Genomic DNA, 22,779 nt, shown 5'->3' on the forward strand with positions numbered 1-22,779 from the left:
AAATATGTACTTAAAGGTACTTTAAAAAAAATTATTAGGAATACTTTACTTTAAATAAAAAAGATAATTTTTTTGGTGCTAACTATTATTGAGAGAATTTTTATTTCTTGTTTACAAAAAGTTACATCATCTTTTTCACAAAAACTATGGCCTCTACAAATGATTCCCCACGCGAAATAACAAGACAGTGTATCTTGTGGGATATTTTGCGCAAAGGTAAATAAAGTTACTGTGATAATTTTAAAGGATGTTATGTAAGTTCCGAAAATAAAAAAAGTTAAAATTTCGCTGTATCTAGTTGGCTGAGTGGATTATGCGCAATCAGCAAATCCCAGTTGAGTTCAACAAAAAAGAAGTCATTGAGTTTCGAGATGCCATTGTGAGAAAGCTGCTTTAAGGGGGAGGTACTAAGCATCAATTTTAAATGTTCATTCAACGTTAAATAACTAGAGCATGTTTTCATTTTCAATGTATTTTAATAAATTGGTTTTGGTTTAGAAAAGAAGATACCTAGCATTTAAAGTTTTGCTGACTCTGGGGAAACCTTGCCGGTCCAAAAAGGAACAAGGGTCAAACAACGGTTGGGTACATATCTATATTATAATAAATGGATCTGCCATGCCAATATTTTTCAGAACAACCCTACGTTGAAATATTCCTGCCTTTTATTTGTGGGTGCATGGAAATCGGAAATTACCTGTACAATAGTTCATTCATGCGTGGGCTCCCTCATATTCTCGAGGCAATTTCTACTTTCCCCGAGGATGTCAATATGGAAATTGATATGAAGGAATACGCAATCTTCACACAAGGAGTTGGTTTTGATAAATTCGAGGCTTCTCTTGGAAGCTTATTTTCCGAAAGCAACAATTCTTTACCTCATGTCGTCATTGTTCGAAACATGGCTGTTTGCTTAGTCGTTTTCGAAGATGGAAATGTCGCAATGATCGACAGTCATGGAAAGCAGCAACATGGCACAAGGATTTTTTATACAAAAAACGTCCAAAATTTGCTAACTTATTTTGGTGATTATCCTGCAGGCGAACAGTTAAGTTTTTACAGAATGAAACATTTTTAAATAAAGGGTCCTAGTATAATGTTATTTTTACTATGCGCCCCTTTAAACAAAACAAAAAGGGCACTGATAAAAAATACACAGAAATCACCATTCCGGGTGTAGGGGGCGAGTATAGTGGTGGTGGAGGGGATAGGGCAAAAATCATCTACTCCTATAACTTCCCTTGTGTTGAGTTGTATGTCATAAAACTTGAGACGAATAATGTCTCACATCCAGTTTTTGCAAATCTATTGCTTGGTGATATTTTGCTTCAAAGAATTAAAAATATTTCAATTAACTATTACTTAGATACCTTGAATGACATTTTCTGGCGTAAATGTGCTAAAACAAGTTCCCCTCCATGTCACTTCCAACAGTTTCATTCAATCAATCGAAAGAATGTTCCCATTGTGTTCCTAATTATAAATTAAGATTTAAATTCTCTCCACATTAAGAATAAAACCATTTTAAGAAACCCTGTGTATGGATTAAAAACCTCAGCGACGGTTTTTATAATGTCAACAACACAGGGTGCAGACTTCTTAAGATTCCAGCTCGTTCACCCGACCTTATCCCCATTGAAATCGTCTTTCATTTGGCTAATATCCAGCTTAAAAAAGATGCCTTGGAAAGAAGACTGGAGAAAGAAACATATGCGCAATTCTGTCGTCGTGTAAAGAGAAAACTTTCGAATTTTCCTTCAAGAATTATGGACAAAACAATTGGTTCCATGTCGAAACGTTTTGACAAGGTCATAAAGGTAAAGGACGTGTGAAAGACCTTGTAAAGCTATGGAAGTTTTGGAGCAACGAGTAACCAACGAGTAATCATTGGGTAACAATTGGGTAACCCTAGGTTGTTCAGAGGTTACCTAGCAAGATTTAACGAGAATTAGCAAACGAAATTAGCGTTAAGTCAATGCTAGTACAAATGACAGTAAGTCTATAGATTAGTTCTTATCTTGTAAAAATGTACTTCAATTTTTAATTGGCATATAGTTTTCGCAAAGTTGAAAGCGCAACCTGGGAATAATATTATACTATCCATGCTGGGCACCTGTAAAACAAAAAATGCGAACCTACCAACTGAAAGAAGCATTGTAGGATAGCGTTGGTGACGATGTTGTATTCGAATATTTAAAGATAGTGGCAACAAGTGTGAATGATGTTAGGAAATATTTTAAGCCTATTTGCTTTATTTAATTGGATAATAATGCAGAGATTTAAAATTAGTTTCAGAAAAACATTAAAGTTAGTTCGCCCACAGAATTGATCACAGATGAAACGTATCTACCAGAGGCCACGCGAGATATCATATGTATAAATTTATTGTGTAATATACTAACGATCATATTAGCAAGGTGCCTTAAATAACTTTTAAATTTTTTCACGCTAATTCTTTCAGGAAGAAATGATGGTGCTCGATATGTTGATATCGTGTAACATTAATAATTATCATTGGACACAAATAGTGGTTTTCCCCAAAGAGAAAATGAGTTATGATTTGCTATCTTAATCCTATGGGTGAAGAAGTTGATGCGTTGAATGGCGTGCTAAATAAATGGAAGTAAGTGTAATAGGCGGTATGATAGTCCATCAATTATTTCAATTAGTTTAAATATATTTCCTAATTTCCAACTCGTGGTTTCGTTTATTATCTTAGCACCTATCTGATAAGAAAATATGTACTTAAAGGTACTTTAAAAAAAATTATTAGGAATACTTTACTTTAAATAAAAAAGATAATTTTTTTGGTGCTAACTATTATTGAGAGAATTTTTATTTCTTGTTTACAAAAAGTTACATCATCTTTTTCACAAAAACTATGGCCTCTACAAATGATTCCCCACGCGAAATAACAAGACAGTGTATCTTGTGGGATATTTTGCGCAAAGGTAAATAAAGTTACTGTGATAATTTTAAAGGATGTTATGTAAGTTCCGAAAATAAAAAAAGTTAAAATTTCGCTGTATCTAGTTGGCTGAGTGGATTATGCGCAATCAGCAAATCCCAGTTGAGTTCAACAAAAAAGAAGTCATTGAGTTTCGAGATGCCATTGTGAGAAAGCTGCTTTAAGGGGGAGGTACTAAGCATCAATTTTAAATGTTCATTCAACGTTAAATAACTAGAGCATGTTTTCATTTTCAATGTATTTTAATAAATTGGTTTTGGTTTAGAAAAGAAGATACCTAGCATTTAAAGTTTTGCTGACTCTGGGGAAACCTTGCCGGTCCGAAAAGGAACAAGGGTCAAACAACGGTTGGGTACATATCTATATTATAATAAATGGATCTGCCATGCCAATATTTTTCAGAACAACCCTACGTTGAAATATTCCTGCCTTTTATTTGTGGGTGCATGGAAATCGGAAATTACCTGTACAATAGTTCATTCATGCGTGGGCTTCCTCATATTCTCGAGGCAATTTCTACTTTCCCCGAGGATGTCAATATGGAAATTGATATGAAGGAATACGCAATCTTCACACAAGGAGTTGGTTTTGATAAATTTGAGGCTTATCTTGGAAGCTTATTTTCCGAAAGCAACAATTCTTTACCTCATGTCGTCATTGTTCGAAACATGGCTGTTTGCTTAGTCGTTTTCGAAGATGGAAATGTCGCAATGATCGACAGTCATGGAAAGCAGCAACATGGCACAAGGATTTTTTATACAAAAAACGTCCAAAATTTGCTAACTTATTTTGGTGATTATCCTGCAGGCGAACAGTTAAGTTTTTACAGAATGAAACATTTTTAAATAAAGGGTCCTAGCATAATGTTATTTTTACTATGCACCCCTTTAAACAAAACAAAAAGGGCACTGATAAAAAATACACAGAAATCACCATTCCGGGTGTAGGGGGCGAGTATAGTGGTGGTGGAGGGGATAGGGCAAAAATCATCTACTCCTATAACTTCCCTTGTGTTGAGTTGTATGTCATAAAACTTGAGACGAATAATGTCTCACATCCAGTTTTTGCAAATCTATTGCTTGGTGATATTTTGCTTCAAAGAATTAAAAATATTTCAATTAACTATTACTTAGATACCTTGAATGACATTTTCTGGCGTAAATGTGCTAAAACAAGTTCCCCTCCATGTCACTTCCAACAGTTTCATTCAATCAATCGAAAGAATGTTCCCATTGTGTTCCTAATTATAAATTAAGATTTAAATTCTCTCCACATTAAGAATAAAACCATTTTAAGAAACCCTGTGTATGGATTAAAAACCTCAGCGACGGTTTTTATAATGTCAACAACACAGGGTGCAGACTTCTTAAGATTCCAGCTCGTTCACCCGACCTTATCCCCATTGAAATCGTCTTTCATTTGGCTAATATCCAGCTTAAAAAAGATGCCTTGGAAAGAAGACTGGAGAAAGAAACATATGCGCAATTCTGTCGTCGTGTAAAGAGAAAACTTTCGAATTTTCCTTCAAGAATTATGGACAAAACAATTGGTTCCATGTCGAAACGTTTTGACAAGGTCATAAAGGTAAAGGACGTGTGAAAGACCTTGTAAAGCTATGGAAGTTTTGGAGCAACGAGTAACCAACGAGTAATCATTGGGTAACAATTGGGTAACCCTAGGTTGTTCAGAGGTTACCTAGCAAGATTTAACGAGAATTAGCAAACGAAATTAGCGTTAAGTCAATGCTAGTACAAATGACAGTAAGTCTATAGATTAGTTCTTATCTTGTAAAAATGTACTTCAATTTTTAATTGGCATATAGTTTTCGCAAAGTTGAAAGCGCAACCTGGGAATAATATTATACTATCCATGCTGGGCACCTGTAAAACAAAAAATGCGAACCTACCAACTGAAAGAAGCATTGTAGGATAGCGTTGGTGACGATGTTGTATTCGAATATTTAAAGATAGTGGCAACAAGTGTGAATGATGTTAGGAAATATTTTAAGCCTATTTGCTTTATTTAATTGGATAATAATGCAGAGATTTAAAATTAGTTTCAGAAAAACATTAAAGTTAGTTCGCCCACAGAATTGATCACAGATGAAACGTATCTACCAGAGGCCACGCGAGATATCATATGTATAAATTTATTGTGTAATATACTAACGATCATATTAGCAAGGTGCCTTAAATAACTTTTAAATTTTTTCACGCTAATTCTTTCAGGAAGAAATGATGGTGCTCGATATGTTGATATCGTGTAACATTAATAATTATCATTGGACACAAATAGTGGTTTTCCCCAAAGAGAAAATGAGTTATGATTTGCTATCTTAATCCTATGGGTGAAGAAGTTGATGCGTTGAATGGCGTGCTAAATAAATGGAAGTAAGTGTAATAGGCGGTATGATAGTCCATCAATTATTTCAATTAGTTTAAATATATTTCCTAATTTCCAACTCATGGTTTCGTTTATTATCTTAGCACCTATCTGATAAGAAAATATGTACTTAAAGGTACTTTAAAAAAAATTATTAGGAATACTTTACTTTAAATAAAAAAGATAATTTTTTTGGTGCTAACTATTATTGAGAGAATTTTTATTTCTTGTTTACAAAAAGTTACATCATCTTTTTCACAAAAACTATGGCCTCTACAAATGATTCCCCACGCGAAATAACAAGACAGTGTATCTTGTGGGATATTTTGCGCAAAGGTAAATAAAGTTACTGTGATAATTTTAAAGGATGTTATGTAAGTTCCGAAAATAAAAAAAGTTAAAATTTCGCTGTATCTAGTTGGCTGAGTGGATTATGCGCAATCAGCAAATCCCAGTTGAGTTCAACAAAAAAGAAGTCATTGAGTTTCGAGATGCCATTGTGAGAAAGCTGCTTTAAGGGGGAGGTACTAAGCATCAATTTTAAATGTTCATTCAACGTTAAATAACTAGAGCATGTTTTCATTTTCAATGTATTTTAATAAATTGGTTTTGGTTTAGAAAAGAAGATACCTAGCATTTAAAGTTTTGCTGACTCTGGGGAAACCTTGCCGGTCCGAAAAGGAACAAGGGTCAAACAACGGTTGGGTACATATCTATATTATAATAAATGGATCTGCCATGCCAATATTTTTCAGAACAACCCTACGTTGAAATATTCCTGCCTTTTATTTGTGGGTGCATGGAAATCGGAAATTACCTGTACAATAGTTCATTCATGCGTGGGCTTCCTCATATTCTCGAGGCAATTTCTACTTTCCCCGAGGATGTCAATATGGAAATTGATATGAAGGAATACGCAATCTTCACACAAGGAGTTGGTTTTGATAAATTTGAGGCTTATCTTGGAAGCTTATTTTCCGAAAGCAACAATTCTTTACCTCATGTCGTCATTGTTCGAAACATGGCTGTTTGCTTAGTCGTTTTCGAAGATGGAAATGTCGCAATGATCGACAGTCATGGAAAGCAGCAACATGGCACAAGGATTTTTTATACAAAAAACGTCCAAAATTTGCTAACTTATTTTGGTGATTATCCTGCAGGCGAACAGTTAAGTTTTTACAGAATGAAACATTTTTAAATAAAGGGTCCTAGCATAATGTTATTTTTACTATGCACCCCTTTAAACAAAACAAAAAGGGCACTGATAAAAAATACACAGAAATCACCATTCCGGGTGTAGGGGGCGAGTATAGTGGTGGTGGAGGGGATAGGGCAAAAATCATCTACTCCTATAACTTCCCTTGTGTTGAGTTGTATGTCATAAAACTTGAGACGAATAATGTCTCACATCCAGTTTTTGCAAATCTATTGCTTGGTGATATTTTGCTTCAAAGAATTAAAAATATTTCAATTAACTATTACTTAGATACCTTGAATGACATTTTCTGGCGTAAATGTGCTAAAACAAGTTCCCCTCCATGTCACTTCCAACAGTTTCATTCAATCAATCGAAAGAATGTTCCCATTGTGTTCCTAATTATAAATTAAGATTTAAATTCTCTCCACATTAAGAATAAAACCATTTTAAGAAACCCTGTGTATGGATTAAAAACCTCAGCGACGGTTTTTATAATGTCAACAACACAGGGTGCAGACTTCTTAAGATTCCAGCTCGTTCACCCGACCTTATCCCCATTGAAATCGTCTTTCATTTGGCTAATATCCAGCTTAAAAAAGATGCCTTGGAAAGAAGACTGGAGAAAGAAACATATGCGCAATTCTGTCGTCGTGTAAAGAGAAAACTTTCGAATTTTCCTTCAAGAATTATGGACAAAACAATTGGTTCCATGTCGAAACGTTTTGACAAGGTCATAAAGGTAAAGGACGTGTGAAAGACCTTGTAAAGCTATGGAAGTTTTGGAGCAACGAGTAACCAACGAGTAATCATTGGGTAACAATTGGGTAACCCTAGGTTGTTCAGAGGTTACCTAGCAAGATTTAACGAGAATTAGCAAACGAAATTAGCGTTAAGTCAATGCTAGTACAAATGACAGTAAGTCTATAGATTAGTTCTTATCTTGTAAAAATGTACTTCAATTTTTAATTGGCATATAGTTTTCGCAAAGTTGAAAGCGCAACCTGGGAATAATATTATACTATCCATGCTGGGCACCTGTAAAACAAAAAATGCGAACCTACCAACTGAAAGAAGCATTGTAGGATAGCGTTGGTGACGATGTTGTATTCGAATATTTAAAGATAGTGGCAACAAGTGTGAATGATGTTAGGAAATATTTTAAGCCTATTTGCTTTATTTAATTGGATAATAATGCAGAGATTTAAAATTAGTTTCAGAAAAACATTAAAGTTAGTTCGCCCACAGAATTGATCACAGATGAAACGTATCTACCAGAGGCCACGCGAGATATCATATGTATAAATTTATTGTGTAATATACTAACGATCATATTAGCAAGGTGCCTTAAATAACTTTTAAATTTTTTCACGCTAATTCTTTCAGGAAGAAATGATGGTGCTCGATATGTTGATATCGTGTAACATTAATAATTATCATTGGACACAAATAGTGGTTTTCCCCAAAGAGAAAATGAGTTATGATTTGCTATCTTAATCCTATGGGTGAAGAAGTTGATGCGTTGAATGGCGTGCTAAATAAATGGAAGTAAGTGTAATAGGCGGTATGATAGTCCATCAATTATTTCAATTAGTTTAAATATATTTCCTAATTTCCAACTCATGGTTTCGTTTATTATCTTAGCACCTATCTGATAAGAAAATATGTACTTAAAGGTACTTTAAAAAAAATTATTAGGAATACTTTACTTTAAATAAAAAAGATAATTTTTTTGGTGCTAACTATTATTGAGAGAATTTTTATTTCTTGTTTACAAAAAGTTACATCATCTTTTTCACAAAAACTATGGCCTCTACAAATGATTCCCCACGCGAAATAACAAGACAGTGTATCTTGTGGGATATTTTGCGCAAAGGTAAATAAAGTTACTGTGATAATTTTAAAGGATGTTATGTAAGTTCCGAAAATAAAAAAAGTTAAAATTTCGCTGTATCTAGTTGGCTGAGTGGATTATGCGCAATCAGCAAATCCCAGTTGAGTTCAACAAAAAAGAAGTCATTGAGTTTCGAGATGCCATTGTGAGAAAGCTGCTTTAAGGGGGAGGTACTAAGCATCAATTTTAAATGTTCATTCAACGTTAAATAACTAGAGCATGTTTTCATTTTCAATGTATTTTAATAAATTGGTTTTGGTTTAGAAAAGAAGATACCTAGCATTTAAAGTTTTGCTGACTCTGGGGAAACCTTGCCGGTCCGAAAAGGAACAAGGGTCAAACAACGGTTGGGTACATATCTATATTATAATAAATGGATCTGCCATGCCAATATTTTTCAGAACAACCCTACGTTGAAATATTCCTGCCTTTTATTTGTGGGTGCATGGAAATCGGAAATTACCTGTACAATAGTTCATTCATGCGTGGGCTCCCTCATATTCTCGAGGCAATTTCTACTTTCCCCGAGGATGTCAATATGGAAATTGATATGAAGGAATACGCAATCTTCACACAAGGAGTTGGTTTTGATAAATTCGAGGCTTCTCTTGGAAGCTTATTTTCCGAAAGCAACAATTCTTTACCTCATGTCGTCATTGTTCGAAACATGGCTGTTTGCTTAGTCGTTTTCGAAGATGGAAATGTCGCAATGATCGACAGTCATGGAAAGCAGCAACATGGCACAAGGATTTTTTATACAAAAAACGTCCAAAATTTGCTAACTTATTTTGGTGATTATCCTGCAGGCGAACAGTTAAGTTTTTACAGAATGAAACATTTTTAAATAAAGGGTCCTAGTATAATGTTATTTTTACTATGCGCCCCTTTAAACAAAACAAAAAGGGCACTGATAAAAAATACACAGAAATCACCATTCCGGGTGTAGGGGGCGAGTATAGTGGTGGTGGAGGGGATAGGGCAAAAATCATCTACTCCTATAACTTCCCTTGTGTTGAGTTGTATGTCATAAAACTTGAGACGAATAATGTCTCACATCCAGTTTTTGCAAATCTATTGCTTGGTGATATTTTGCTTCAAAGAATTAAAAATATTTCAATTAACTATTACTTAGATACCTTGAATGACATTTTCTGGCGTAAATGTGCTAAAACAAGTTCCCCTCCATGTCACTTCCAACAGTTTCATTCAATCAATCGAAAGAATGTTCCCATTGTGTTCCTAATTATAAATTAAGATTTAAATTCTCTCCACATTAAGAATAAAACCATTTTAAGAAACCCTGTGTATGGATTAAAAACCTCAGCGACGGTTTTTATAATGTCAACAACACAGGGTGCAGACTTCTTAAGATTCCAGCTCGTTCACCCGACCTTATCCCCATTGAAATCGTCTTTCATTTGGCTAATATCCAGCTTAAAAAAGATGCCTTGGAAAGAAGACTGGAGAAAGAAACATATGCGCAATTCTGTCGTCGTGTAAAGAGAAAACTTTCGAATTTTCCTTCAAGAATTATGGACAAAACAATTGGTTCCATGTCGAAACGTTTTGACAAGGTCATAAAGGTAAAGGACGTGTGAAAGACCTTGTAAAGCTATGGAAGTTTTGGAGCAACGAGTAACCAACGAGTAATCATTGGGTAACAATTGGGTAACCCTAGGTTGTTCAGAGGTTACCTAGCAAGATTTAACGAGAATTAGCAAACGAAATTAGCGTTAAGTCAATGCTAGTACAAATGACAGTAAGTCTATAGATTAGTTCTTATCTTGTAAAAATGTACTTCAATTTTTAATTGGCATATAGTTTTCGCAAAGTTGAAAGCGCAACCTGGGAATAATATTATACTATCCATGCTGGGCACCTGTAAAACAAAAAATGCGAACCTACCAACTGAAAGAAGCATTGTAGGATAGCGTTGGTGACGATGTTGTATTCGAATATTTAAAGATAGTGGCAACAAGTGTGAATGATGTTAGGAAATATTTTAAGCCTATTTGCTTTATTTAATTGGATAATAATGCAGAGATTTAAAATTAGTTTCAGAAAAACATTAAAGTTAGTTCGCCCACAGAATTGATCACAGATGAAACGTATCTACCAGAGGCCACGCGAGATATCATATGTATAAATTTATTGTGTAATATACTAACGATCATATTAGCAAGGTGCCTTAAATAACTTTTAAATTTTTTCACGCTAATTCTTTCAGGAAGAAATGATGGTGCTCGATATGTTGATATCGTGTAACATTAATAATTATCATTGGACACAAATAGTGGTTTTCCCCAAAGAGAAAATGAGTTATGATTTGCTATCTTAATCCTATGGGTGAAGAAGTTGATGCGTTGAATGGCGTGCTAAATAAATGGAAGTAAGTGTAATAGGCGGTATGATAGTCCATCAATTATTTCAATTAGTTTAAATATATTTCCTAATTTCCAACTCATGGTTTCGTTTATTATCTTAGCACCTATCTGATAAGAAAATATGTACTTAAAGGTACTTTAAAAAAAATTATTAGGAATACTTTACTTTAAATAAAAAAGATAATTTTTTTGGTGCTAACTATTATTGAGAGAATTTTTATTTCTTGTTTACAAAAAGTTACATCATCTTTTTCACAAAAACTATGGCCTCTACAAATGATTCCCCACGCGAAATAACAAGACAGTGTATCTTGTGGGATATTTTGCGCAAAGGTAAATAAAGTTACTGTGATAATTTTAAAGGATGTTATGTAAGTTCCGAAAATAAAAAAAGTTAAAATTTCGCTGTATCTAGTTGGCTGAGTGGATTATGCGCAATCAGCAAATCCCAGTTGAGTTCAACAAAAAAGAAGTCATTGAGTTTCGAGATGCCATTGTGAGAAAGCTGCTTTAAGGGGGAGGTACTAAGCATCAATTTTAAATGTTCATTCAACGTTAAATAACTAGAGCATGTTTTCATTTTCAATGTATTTTAATAAATTGGTTTTGGTTTAGAAAAGAAGATACCTAGCATTTAAAGTTTTGCTGACTCTGGGGAAACCTTGCCGGTCCGAAAAGGAACAAGGGTCAAACAACGGTTGGGTACATATCTATATTATAATAAATGGATCTGCCATGCCAATATTTTTCAGAACAACCCTACGTTGAAATATTCCTGCCTTTTATTTGTGGGTGCATGGAAATCGGAAATTACCTGTACAATAGTTCATTCATGCGTGGGCTCCCTCATATTCTCGAGGCAATTTCTACTTTCCCCGAGGATGTCAATATGGAAATTGATATGAAGGAATACGCAATCTTCACACAAGGAGTTGGTTTTGATAAATTTGAGGCTTATCTTGGAAGCTTATTTTCCGAAAGCAACAATTCTTTACCTCATGTCGTCATTGTTCGAAACATGGCTGTTTGCTTAGTCGTTTTCGAAGATGGAAATGTCGCAATGATCGACAGTCATGGAAAGCAGCAACATGGCACAAGGATTTTTTATACAAAAAACGTCCAAAATTTGCTAACTTATTTTGGTGATTATCCTGCAGGCGAACAGTTAAGTTTTTACAGAATTAAACATTTTTAAATAAAGGGTCCTAGTATAATGTTATTTTTACTATGCGCCCCTTTAAACAAAACAAAAAGGGCACTGATAAAAAATACACAGAAATCACCATTCCGGGTGTAGGGGGCGAGTATAGTGGTGGTGGAGGGGATAGGGCAAAAATCATCTACTCCTATAACTTCCCTTGTGTTGAGTTGTATGTCATAAAACTTGAGACGAATAATGTCTCACATCCAGTTTTTGCAAATCTATTGCTTGGTGATATTTTGCTTCAAAGAATTAAAAATATTTCAATTAACTATTACTTAGATACCTTGAATGACATTTTCTGGCGTAAATGTGCTAAAACAAGTTCCCCTCCATGTCACTTCCAACAGTTTCATTCAATCAATCGAAAGAATGTTCCCATTGTGTTCCTAATTATAAATTAAGATTTAAATTCTCTCCACATTAAGAATAAAACCATTTTAAGAAACCCTGTGTATGGATTAAAAACCTCAGCGACGGTTTTTATAATGTCAACAACACAGGGTGCAGACTTCTTAAGATTCCAGCTCGTTCACCCGACCTTATCCCCATTGAAATCGTCTTTCATTTGGCTAATATCCAGCTTAAAAAAGATGCCTTGGAAAGAAGACTGGAGAAAGAAACATATGCGCAATTCTGTCGTCGTGTAAAGAGAAAACTTTCGAATTTTCCTTCAAGAATTATGGACAAAACAATTGGTTCCATGTCGAAACGTTTTGACAAGGTCATAAAGGTAAAGGACGTGTGAAAGACCTTGTAAAGCTATGGAAGTTTTGGAGCAACGAGTAACCAACGAGTAATCATTGGGTAACAATTGGGTAACCCTAGGTTGTTCAGAGGTTACCTAGCAAGATTTAACGAGAATTAGCAAACGAAATTAGCGTTAAGTCAATGCTAGTACAAATGACAGTAAGTCTATAGATTAGTTCTTATCTTGTAAAAATGTACTTCAATTTTTAATTGGCATATAGTTTTCGCAAAGTTGAAAGCGCAACCTGGGAATAATATTATACTATCCATGCTGGGCACCTGTAAAACAAAAAATGCGAACCTACCAACTGAAAGAAGCATTGTAGGATAGCGTTGGTGACGATGTTGTATTCGAATATTTAAAGATAGTGGCAACAAGTGTGAATGATGTTAGGAAATATTTTAAGCCTATTTGCTTTATTTAATTGGATAATAATGCAGAGATTTAAAATTAGTTTCAGAAAAACATTAAAGTTAGTTCGCCCACAGAATTGATCACAGATGAAACGTATCTACCAGAGGCCACGCGAGATATCATATGTATAAATTTATTGTGTAATATACTAACGATCATATTAGCAAGGTGCCTTAAATAACTTTTAAATTTTTTCACGCTAATTCTTTCAGGAAGAAATGATGGTGCTCGATATGTTGATATCGTGTAACATTAATAATTATCATTGGACACAAATAGTGGTTTTCCCCAAAGAGAAAATGAGTTATGATTTGCTATCTTAATCCTATGGGTGAAGAAGTTGATGCGTTGAATGGCGTGCTAAATAAATGGAAGTAAGTGTAATAGGCGGTATGATAGTCCATCAATTATTTCAATTAGTTTAAATATATTTCCTAATTTCCAACTCATGGTTTCGTTTATTATCTTAGCACCTATCTGATAAGAAAATATGTACTTAAAGGTACTTTAAAAAAAATTATTAGGAATACTTTACTTTAAATAAAAAAGATAATTTTTTTGGTGCTAACTATTATTGAGAGAATTTTTATTTCTTGTTTACAAAAAGTTACATCATCTTTTTCACAAAAACTATGGCCTCTACAAATGATTCCCCACGCGAAATAACAAGACAGTGTATCTTGTGGGATATTTTGCGCAAAGGTAAATAAAGTTACTGTGATAATTTTAAAGGATGTTATGTAAGTTCCGAAAATAAAAAAAGTTAAAATTTCGCTGTATCTAGTTGGCTGAGTGGATTATGCGCAATCAGCAAATCCCAGTTGAGTTCAACAAAAAAGAAGTCATTGAGTTTCGAGATGCCATTGTGAGAAAGCTGCTTTAAGGGGGAGGTACTAAGCATCAATTTTAAATGTTCATTCAACGTTAAATAACTAGAGCATGTTTTCATTTTCAATGTATTTTAATAAATTGGTTTTGGTTTAGAAAAGAAGATACCTAGCATTTAAAGTTTTGCTGACTCTGGGGAAACCTTGCCGGTCCGAAAAGGAACAAGGGTCAAACAACGGTTGGGTACATATCTATATTATAATAAATGGATCTGCCATGCCAATATTTTTCAGAACAACCCTACGTTGAAATATTCCTGCCTTTTATTTGTGGGTGCATGGAAATCGGAAATTACCTGTACAATAGTTCATTCATGCGTGGGCTCCCTCATATTCTCGAGGCAATTTCTACTTTCCCCGAGGATGTCAATATGGAAATTGATATGAAGGAATACGCAATCTTCACACAAGGAGTTGGTTTTGATAAATTTGAGGCTTATCTTGGAAGCTTATTTTCCGAAAGCAACAATTCTTTACCTCATGTCGTCATTGTTCGAAACATGGCTGTTTGCTTAGTCGTTTTCGAAGATGGAAATGTCGCAATGATCGACAGTCATGGAAAGCAGCAACATGGCACAAGGATTTTTTATACAAAAAACGTCCAAAATTTGCTAACTTATTTTGGTGATTATCCTGCAGGCGAACAGTTTAGTTTTTACAGAATGAAACATTTTTAAATAAAGGGTCCTAGCATAATGTTATTTTTACTATGCACCCCTTTAAACAAAACAAAAAGGGCACTGATAAAAAATACACAGAAATCACCATTCCGGGTGTAGGGGGCGAGTATAGTGGTGGTGGAGGGGATAGGGCAAAAATCATCTACTCCTATAACTTCCCTTGTGTTGAGTTGTATGTCATAAAACTTGAGACGAATAATGTCTCACATCCAGTTTTTGCAAATCTATTGCTTGGTGATATTTTGCTTCAAAGAATTAAAAATATTTCAATTAACTATTACTTAGATACCTTGAATGACATTTTCTGGCGTAAATGTGCTAAAACAAGTTCCCCTCCATGTCACTTCCAACAGTTTCATTCAATCAATCGAAAGAATGTTCCCATTGTGTTCCTAATTATAAATTAAGATTTAAATTCTCTCCACATTAAGAATAAAACCATTTTAAGAAACCCTGTGTATGGATTAAAAACCTCAGCGACGGTTTTTATAATGTCAACAACACAGGGTGCAGACTTCTTAAGATTCCAGCTCGTTCACCCGACCTTATCCCCATTGAAATCGTCTTTCATTTGGCTAATATCCAGCTTAAAAAAGATGCCTTGGAAAGAAGACTGGAGAAAGAAACATATGCGCAATTCTGTCGTCGTGTAAAGAGAAAACTTTCGAATTTTCCTTCAAGAATTATGGACAAAACAATTGGTTCCATGTCGAAACGTTTTGACAAGGTCATAAAGGTAAAGGACGTGTGAAAGACCTTGTAAAGCTATGGAAGTTTTGGAGCAACGAGTAACCAACGAGTAATCATTGGGTAACAATTGGGTAACCCTAGGTTGTTCAGAGGTTACCTAGCAAGATTTAACGAGAATTAGCAAACGAAATTAGCGTTAAGTCAATGCTAGTACAAATGACAGTAAGTCTATAGATTAGTTCTTATCTTGTAAAAATGTACTTCAATTTTTAATTGGCATATAGTTTTCGCAAAGTTGAAAGCGCAACCTGGGAATAATATTATACTATCCATGCTGGGCACCTGTAAAACAAAAAATGCGAACCTACCAACTGAAAGAAGCATTGTAGGATAGCGTTGGTGACGATGTTGTATTCGAATATTTAAAGATAGTGGCAACAAGTGTGAATGATGTTAGGAAATATTTTAAGCCTATTTGCTTTATTTAATTGGATAATAATGCAGAGATTTAAAATTAGTTTCAGAAAAACATTAAAGTTAGTTCGCCCACAGAATTGATCACAGATGAAACGTATCTACCAGAGGCCACGCGAGATATCATATGTATAAATTTATTGTGTAATATACTAACGATCATATTAGCAAGGTGCCTTAAATAACTTTTAAATTTTTTCACGCTAATTCTTTCAGGAAGAAATGATGGTGCTCGATATGTTGATATCGTGTAACATTAATAATTATCATTGGACACAAATAGTGGTTTTCCCCAAAGAGAAAATGAGTTATGATTTGCTATCTTAATCCTATGGGTGAAGAAGTTGATGCGTTGAATGGCGTGCTAAATAAATGGAAGTAAGTGTAATAGGCGGTATGATAGTCCATCAATTATTTCAATTAGTTTAAATATATTTCCTAATTTCCAACTCATGGTTTCGTTTATTATCTTAGCACCTATCTGATAAGAAAATATGTACTTAAAGGTACTTTAAAAAAAATTATTAGGAATACTTTACTTTAAATAAAAAAGATAATTTTTTTGGTGCTAACTATTATTGAGAGAATTTTTATTTCTTGTTTACAAAAAGTTACATCATCTTTTTCACAAAAACTATGGCCTCTACAAATGATTCCCCACGCGAAATAACAAGACAGTGTATCTTGTGGGATATTTTGCGCAAAGGTAAATAAAGTTACTGTGATAATTTTAAAGGATGTTATGTAAGTTCCGAAAATAAAAAAAGTTAAAATTTCGCTGTATCTAGTTGGCTGAGTGGATTATGCGCAATCAGCAAATCCCAGTTGAGTTCAACAAAAAAGAAGTCATTGAGTTTCGAGATGCCATTGTGAGAAAGCTGCTTTAAGGGGGAGGTACTAAGCATCAATTTTAAATGTTCATTCAACGTTAAATAACTAGAGCATGTTTTCATTTTCAATGTATTTTAATAAATTGGTTTTGGTTTAGAAAAGAAGATACCTAGCATTTAAAGTTTTGCTGACTCTGGGGAAACCTTGCCGGTCCGAAAAGGAACAAGGGTCAAACAACGGTTGGGTACATATCTATATTATAATAAATGGATCTGCCATGCCAATATTTTTCAGAACAACCCTACGTTGAAATATTCCTGCCTTTTATTTGTGGGTGCATGGAAATCGGAAATTACCTGTACAATAGTTCATTCATGCGTGGGCTCCCTCATATTCTCGAGGCAATTTCTACTTTCCCCGAGGATGTCAATATGGAAATTGATATGAAGGAATACGCAATCTTCACACAAGGAGTTGGTTTTGATAAATTTGAGGCTTATCTTGGAAGCTTATTTTCCGAAAGCAACAATTCTTTACCTCATGTCGTCATTGTTCGAAACATGGCTGTTTGCTTAGTCGTTTTCGAAGATGGAAATGTCGCAATGATCGACAGTCATGGAAAGCAGCAACATGGCACAAGGATTTTTTATACAAAAAACGTCCAAAATTTGCTAACTTATTTTGGTGATTATCCTGCAGGCGAACAGTTAAGTTTTTACAGAATGAAACATTTTTAAATAAAGGGTCCTAGCATAATGTTATTTTTACTATGCACCCCTTTAAACAAAACAAAAAGGGCACTGATAAAAAATACACAGAAATCACCATTCCGGGTGTAGGGGGCGAGTATAGTGGTGGTGGAGGGGATAGGGCAAAAATCATCTACTCCTATAACTTCCCTTGTGTTGAGTTGTATGTCATAAAACTTGAGACGAATAATGTCTCACATCCAGTTTTTGCAAATCTATTGCTTGGTGATATTTTGCTTCAAAGAATTAAAAATATTTCAATTAACTATTACTTAGATACCTTGAATGACATTTTCTGGCGTAAATGTGCTAAAACAAGTTCCCCTCCATGTCACTTCCAACAGTTTCATTCAATCAATCGAAAGAATGTTCCCATTGTGTTCCTAATTATAAATTAAGATTTAAATTCTCTCCACATTAAGAATAAAACCATTTTAAGAAACCCTGTGTATGGATTAAAAACCTCAGCGACGGTTTTTATAATGTCAACAACACAGGGTGCAGACTTCTTAAGATTCCAGCTCGTTCACCCGACCTTATCCCCATTGAAATCGTCTTTCATTTGGCTAATATCCAGCTTAAAAAAGATGCCTTGGAAAGAAGACTGGAGAAAGAAACATATGCGCAATTCTGTCGTCGTGTAAAGAGAAAACTTTCGAATTTTCCTTCAAGAATTATGGACAAAACAATTGGTTCCATGTCGAAACGTTTTGACAAGGTCATAAAGGTAAAGGACGTGTGAAAGACCTTGTAAAGCTATGGAAGTTTTGGAGCAACGAGTAACCAACGAGTAATCATTGGGTAATCCTAGGTTGTTCAGAGGTTACCTAGCAAGATTTAACGAGAATTAGCAAACGAAATTAGCGTTAAGTCAATGCTAGTACAAATGACAATAAGTCTATAGATTAGTTCTTATCTTGTAAAAATGTACTTCAATTTTTAATTGGCATATAGTTTTCGCAAAGTTGAAAGCGCAACCTGGGAATAATATTATACTATCCATGCTGGGCACCTGTAAAACAAAAAATGCGAACCTACCAACTGAAAGAAGCATTGTAGGATAGCGTTGGTGACGATGTTGTATTCGAATATTTAAAGATAGTGGCAACAAGTGTGAATGATGTTAGGAAATATTTTAAGCCTATTTGCTTTATTTAATTGGATAATAATGCAGAGATTTAAAATTAGTTTCAGAAAAACATTAAAGTTAGTTCGCCCACAGAATTGATCACAGATGAAACGTATCTACCAGAGGCCACGCGAGATATCATATGTATAAATTTATTGTGTAATATACTAACGATCATATTAGCAAGGTGCCTTAAATAACTTTTAAATTTTTTCACGCTAATTCTTTCAGGAAGAAATGATGGTGCTCGATATGTTGATATCGTGTAACATTAATAATTATCATTGGACACAAATAGTGGTTTTCCCCAAAGAGAAAATGAGTTATGATTTGCTATCTTAATCCTATGGGTGAAGAAGTTGATGCGTTGAATGGCGTGCTAAATAAATGGAAGTAAGTGTAATAGGCGGTATGATAGTCCATCAATTATTTCAATTAGTTTAAATATATTTCCTAATTTCCAACTCATGGTTTCGTTTATTATCTTAGCACCTATCTGATAAGAAAATATGTACTTAAAGGTACTTTAAAAAAAATTATTAGGAATACTTTACTTTAAATAAAAAAGATAATTTTTTTGGTGCTAACTATTATTGAGAGAATTTTTATTTCTTGTTTACAAAAAGTTACATCATCTTTTTCACAAAAACTATGGCCTCTACAAATGATTCCCCACGCGAAATAACAAGACAGTGTATCTTGTGGGATATTTTGCGCAAAGGTAAATAAAGTTACTGTGATAATTTTAAAGGATGTTATGTAAGTTCCGAAAATAAAAAAAGTTAAAATTTCGCTGTATCTAGTTGGCTGAGTGGATTATGCGCAATCAGCAAATCCCAGTTGAGTTCAACAAAAAAGAAGTCATTGAGTTTCGAGATGCCATTGTGAGAAAGCTGCTTTAAGGGGGAGGTACTAAGCATCAATTTTAAATGTTCATTCAACGTTAAATAACTAGAGCATGTTTTCATTTTCAATGTATTTTAATAAATTGGTTTTGGTTTAGAAAAGAAGATACCTAGCATTTAAAGTTTTGCTGACTCTGGGGAAACCTTGCCGGTCCGAAAAGGAACAAGGGTCAAACAACGGTTGGGTACATATCTATATTATAATAAATGGATCTGCCATGCCAATATTTTTCAGAACAACCCTACGTTGAAATATTCCTGCCTTTTATTTGTGGGTGCATGGAAATCGGAAATTACCTGTACAATAGTTCATTCATGCGTGGGCTCCCTCATATTCTCGAGGCAATTTCTACTTTCCCCGAGGATGTCAATATGGAAATTGATATGAAGGAATACGCAATCTTCACACAAGGAGTTGGTTTTGATAAATTTGAGGCTTATCTTGGAAGCTTATTTTCCGAAAGCAACAATTCTTTACCTCATGTCGTCATTGTTCGAAACTTGGCTGTTTGCTTAGTCGTTTTCGAAGATGGAAATGTCGCAATGATCGACAGTCATGGAAAGCAGCAACATGGCACAAGGATTTTTTATACAAAAAACGTCCAAAATTTGCTAACTTATTTTGGTGATTATCCTGCAGGCGAACATTTAAGTTTTTACAGAATGAAACATTTTTAAATAAAGGGTCCTAGTATAATGTTATTTTTACTATGCGCCCCTTTAAACAAAACAAAAAGGGCACTGATAAAAAATACACAGAAATCACCATTCCGGGTGTAGGTGGCGAGTATAGTGGTGGTGGAGGGGATAGGGCAAAAATCATCTACTCCTATAACTTCCCTTGTGTTGAGTTGTATGTCATAAAACTTGGGACGAATAATGTCTCACATCCAGTTTTTGCAAATCTATTGCTTGGTGATATTTTGCTTCAAAGAATTAAAAATATTTCAATTAACTATTACTTAGATACCTTGAATGACATTTTCTGGCGTAAATGTGCTAAAACAAGTTCCCCTCCATGTCACTTCCAACAGTTTCATTCAATCAATCGAAAGAATGTTCCCATTGTGTTCCTAATTATAAATTAAGATTTAAATTCTCTCCACATTAAGAATAAAACCATTTTAAGAAACCCTGTGTATGGATTAAAAACCTCAGCGACGGTTTTTATAATGTCAACAACACAGGGTGCAGACTTCTTAAGATTCCAGCTCGTTCACCCGACCTTATCCCCATTGAAATCGTCTTTCATTTGGCTAATATCCAGCTTAAAAAAGATGCCTTGGAAAGAAGACTGGAGAAAGAAACATATGCGCAATTCTGTCGTCGTGTAAAGAGAAAACTTTCGAATTTTCCTTCAAGAATTATGGACAAAACAATTGGTTCCATGTCGAAACGTTTTGACAAGGTCATAAAGGTAAAGGACGTGTGAAAGACCTTGTAAAGCTATGGAAGTTTTGGAGCAACGAGTAACCAACGAGTAATCATTGGGTAACAATTGGGTAACCCTAGGTTGTTCAGAGGTTACCTAGCAAGATTTAACGAGAATTAGCAAACGAAATTAGCGTTAAGTCAATGCTAGTACAAATGACAGTAAGTCTATAGATTAGTTCTTATCTTGTAAAAATGTACTTCAATTTTTAATTGGCATATAGTTTTCGCAAAGTTGAAAGCGCAACCTGGGAATAATATTATACTATCCATGCTGGGCACCTGTAAAACAAAAAATGCGAACCTACCAACTGAAAGAAGCATTGTAGGATAGCGTTGGTGACGATGTTGTATTCGAATATTTAAAGATAGTGGCAACAAGTGTGAATGATGTTAGGAAATATTTTAAGCCTATTTGCTTTATTTAATTGGATAATAATGCAGAGATTTAAAATTAGTTTCAGAAAAACATTAAAGTTAGTTCGCCCACAGAATTGATCACAGATGAAACGTATCTACCAGAGGCCACGCGAGATATCATATGTATAAATTTATTGTGTAATATACTAACGATCATATTAGCAAGGTGCCTTAAATAACTTTTAAATTTTTTCACGCTAATTCTTTCAGGAAGAAATGATGGTGCTCGATATGTTGATATCGTGTAACATTAATAATTATCATTGGACACAAATAGTGGTTTTCCCCAAAGAGAAAATGAGTTATGATTTGCTATCTTAATCCTATGGGTGAAGAAGTTGATGCGTTGAATGGCGTGCTAAATAAATGGAAGTAAGTGTAATAGGCGGTATGATAGTCCATCAATTATTTCAATTAGTTTAAATATATTTCCTAATTTCCAACTCATGGTTTCGTTTATTATCTTAGCACCTATCTGATAAGAAAATATGTACTTAAAGGTACTTTAAAAAAAATTATTAGGAATACTTTACTTTAAATAAAAAAGATAATTTTTTTGGTGCTAACTATTATTGAGAGAATTTTTATTTCTTGTTTACAAAAAGTTACATCATCTTTTTCACAAAAACTATGGCCTCTACAAATGATTCCCCACGCGAAATAACAAGACAGTGTATCTTGTGGGATATTTTGCGCAAAGGTAAATAAAGTTACTGTGATAATTTTAAAGGATGTTATGTAAGTTCCGAAAATAAAAAAAGTTAAAATTTCGCTGTATCTAGTTGGCTGAGTGGATTATGCGCAATCAGCAAATCCCAGTTGAGTTCAACAAAAAAGAAGTCATTGAGTTTCGAGATGCCATTGTGAGAAAGCTGCTTTAAGGGGGAGGTACTAAGCATCAATTTTAAATGTTCATTCAACGTTAAATAACTAGAGCATGTTTTCATTTTCAATGTATTTTAATAAATTGGTTTTGGTTTAGAAAAGAAGATACCTAGCATTTAAAGTTTTGCTGACTCTGGGGAAACCTTGCCGGTCCGAAAAGGAACAAGGGTCAAACAACGGTTGGGTACATATCTATATTATAATAAATGGATCTGCCATGCCAATATTTTTCAGAACAACCCTACGTTGAAATATTCCTGCCTTTTATTTGTGGGTGCATGGAAATCGGAAATTACCTGTACAATAGTTCATTCATGCGTGGGCTCCCTCATATTCTCGAGGCAATTTCTACTTTCCCCGAGGATGTCAATATGGAAATTGATATGAAGGAATACGCAATCTTCACACAAGGAGTTGGTTTTGATAAATTTGAGGCTTATCTTGGAAGCTTATTTTCCGAAAGCAACAATTCTTTACCTCATGTCGTCATTGTTCGAAACATGGCTGTT

The 22,779-nt window shown here is 34.3% G+C and overlaps 1 protein-coding gene across 1 annotated transcript in view; it reads right to left on the reverse strand.

Moving 5' to 3' along the window:
• The window catches only part of LOC130623050 (acyl-CoA dehydrogenase family member 11-like), a 67,764-nt gene that overhangs the window by 16,392 nt on the left and 28,593 nt on the right, over nt 1–22,779 (reverse strand). The window contains exon 16 of the mRNA XM_057438554.1: nt 1–22,779. This exon is cut by the window's left edge and continues 16,392 nt beyond it; it is cut by the window's right edge and continues 19,897 nt beyond it. The gene's annotated coding sequence lies outside the window, so the exon portion shown is untranslated.

The sequence above is a fragment of the Hydractinia symbiolongicarpus genome, chromosome 13 (assembly GCF_029227915.1).
Source record: "Hydractinia symbiolongicarpus strain clone_291-10 chromosome 13, HSymV2.1, whole genome shotgun sequence".
Lineage (NCBI taxonomy): Eukaryota > Metazoa > Cnidaria > Hydrozoa > Anthoathecata > Hydractiniidae > Hydractinia > Hydractinia symbiolongicarpus.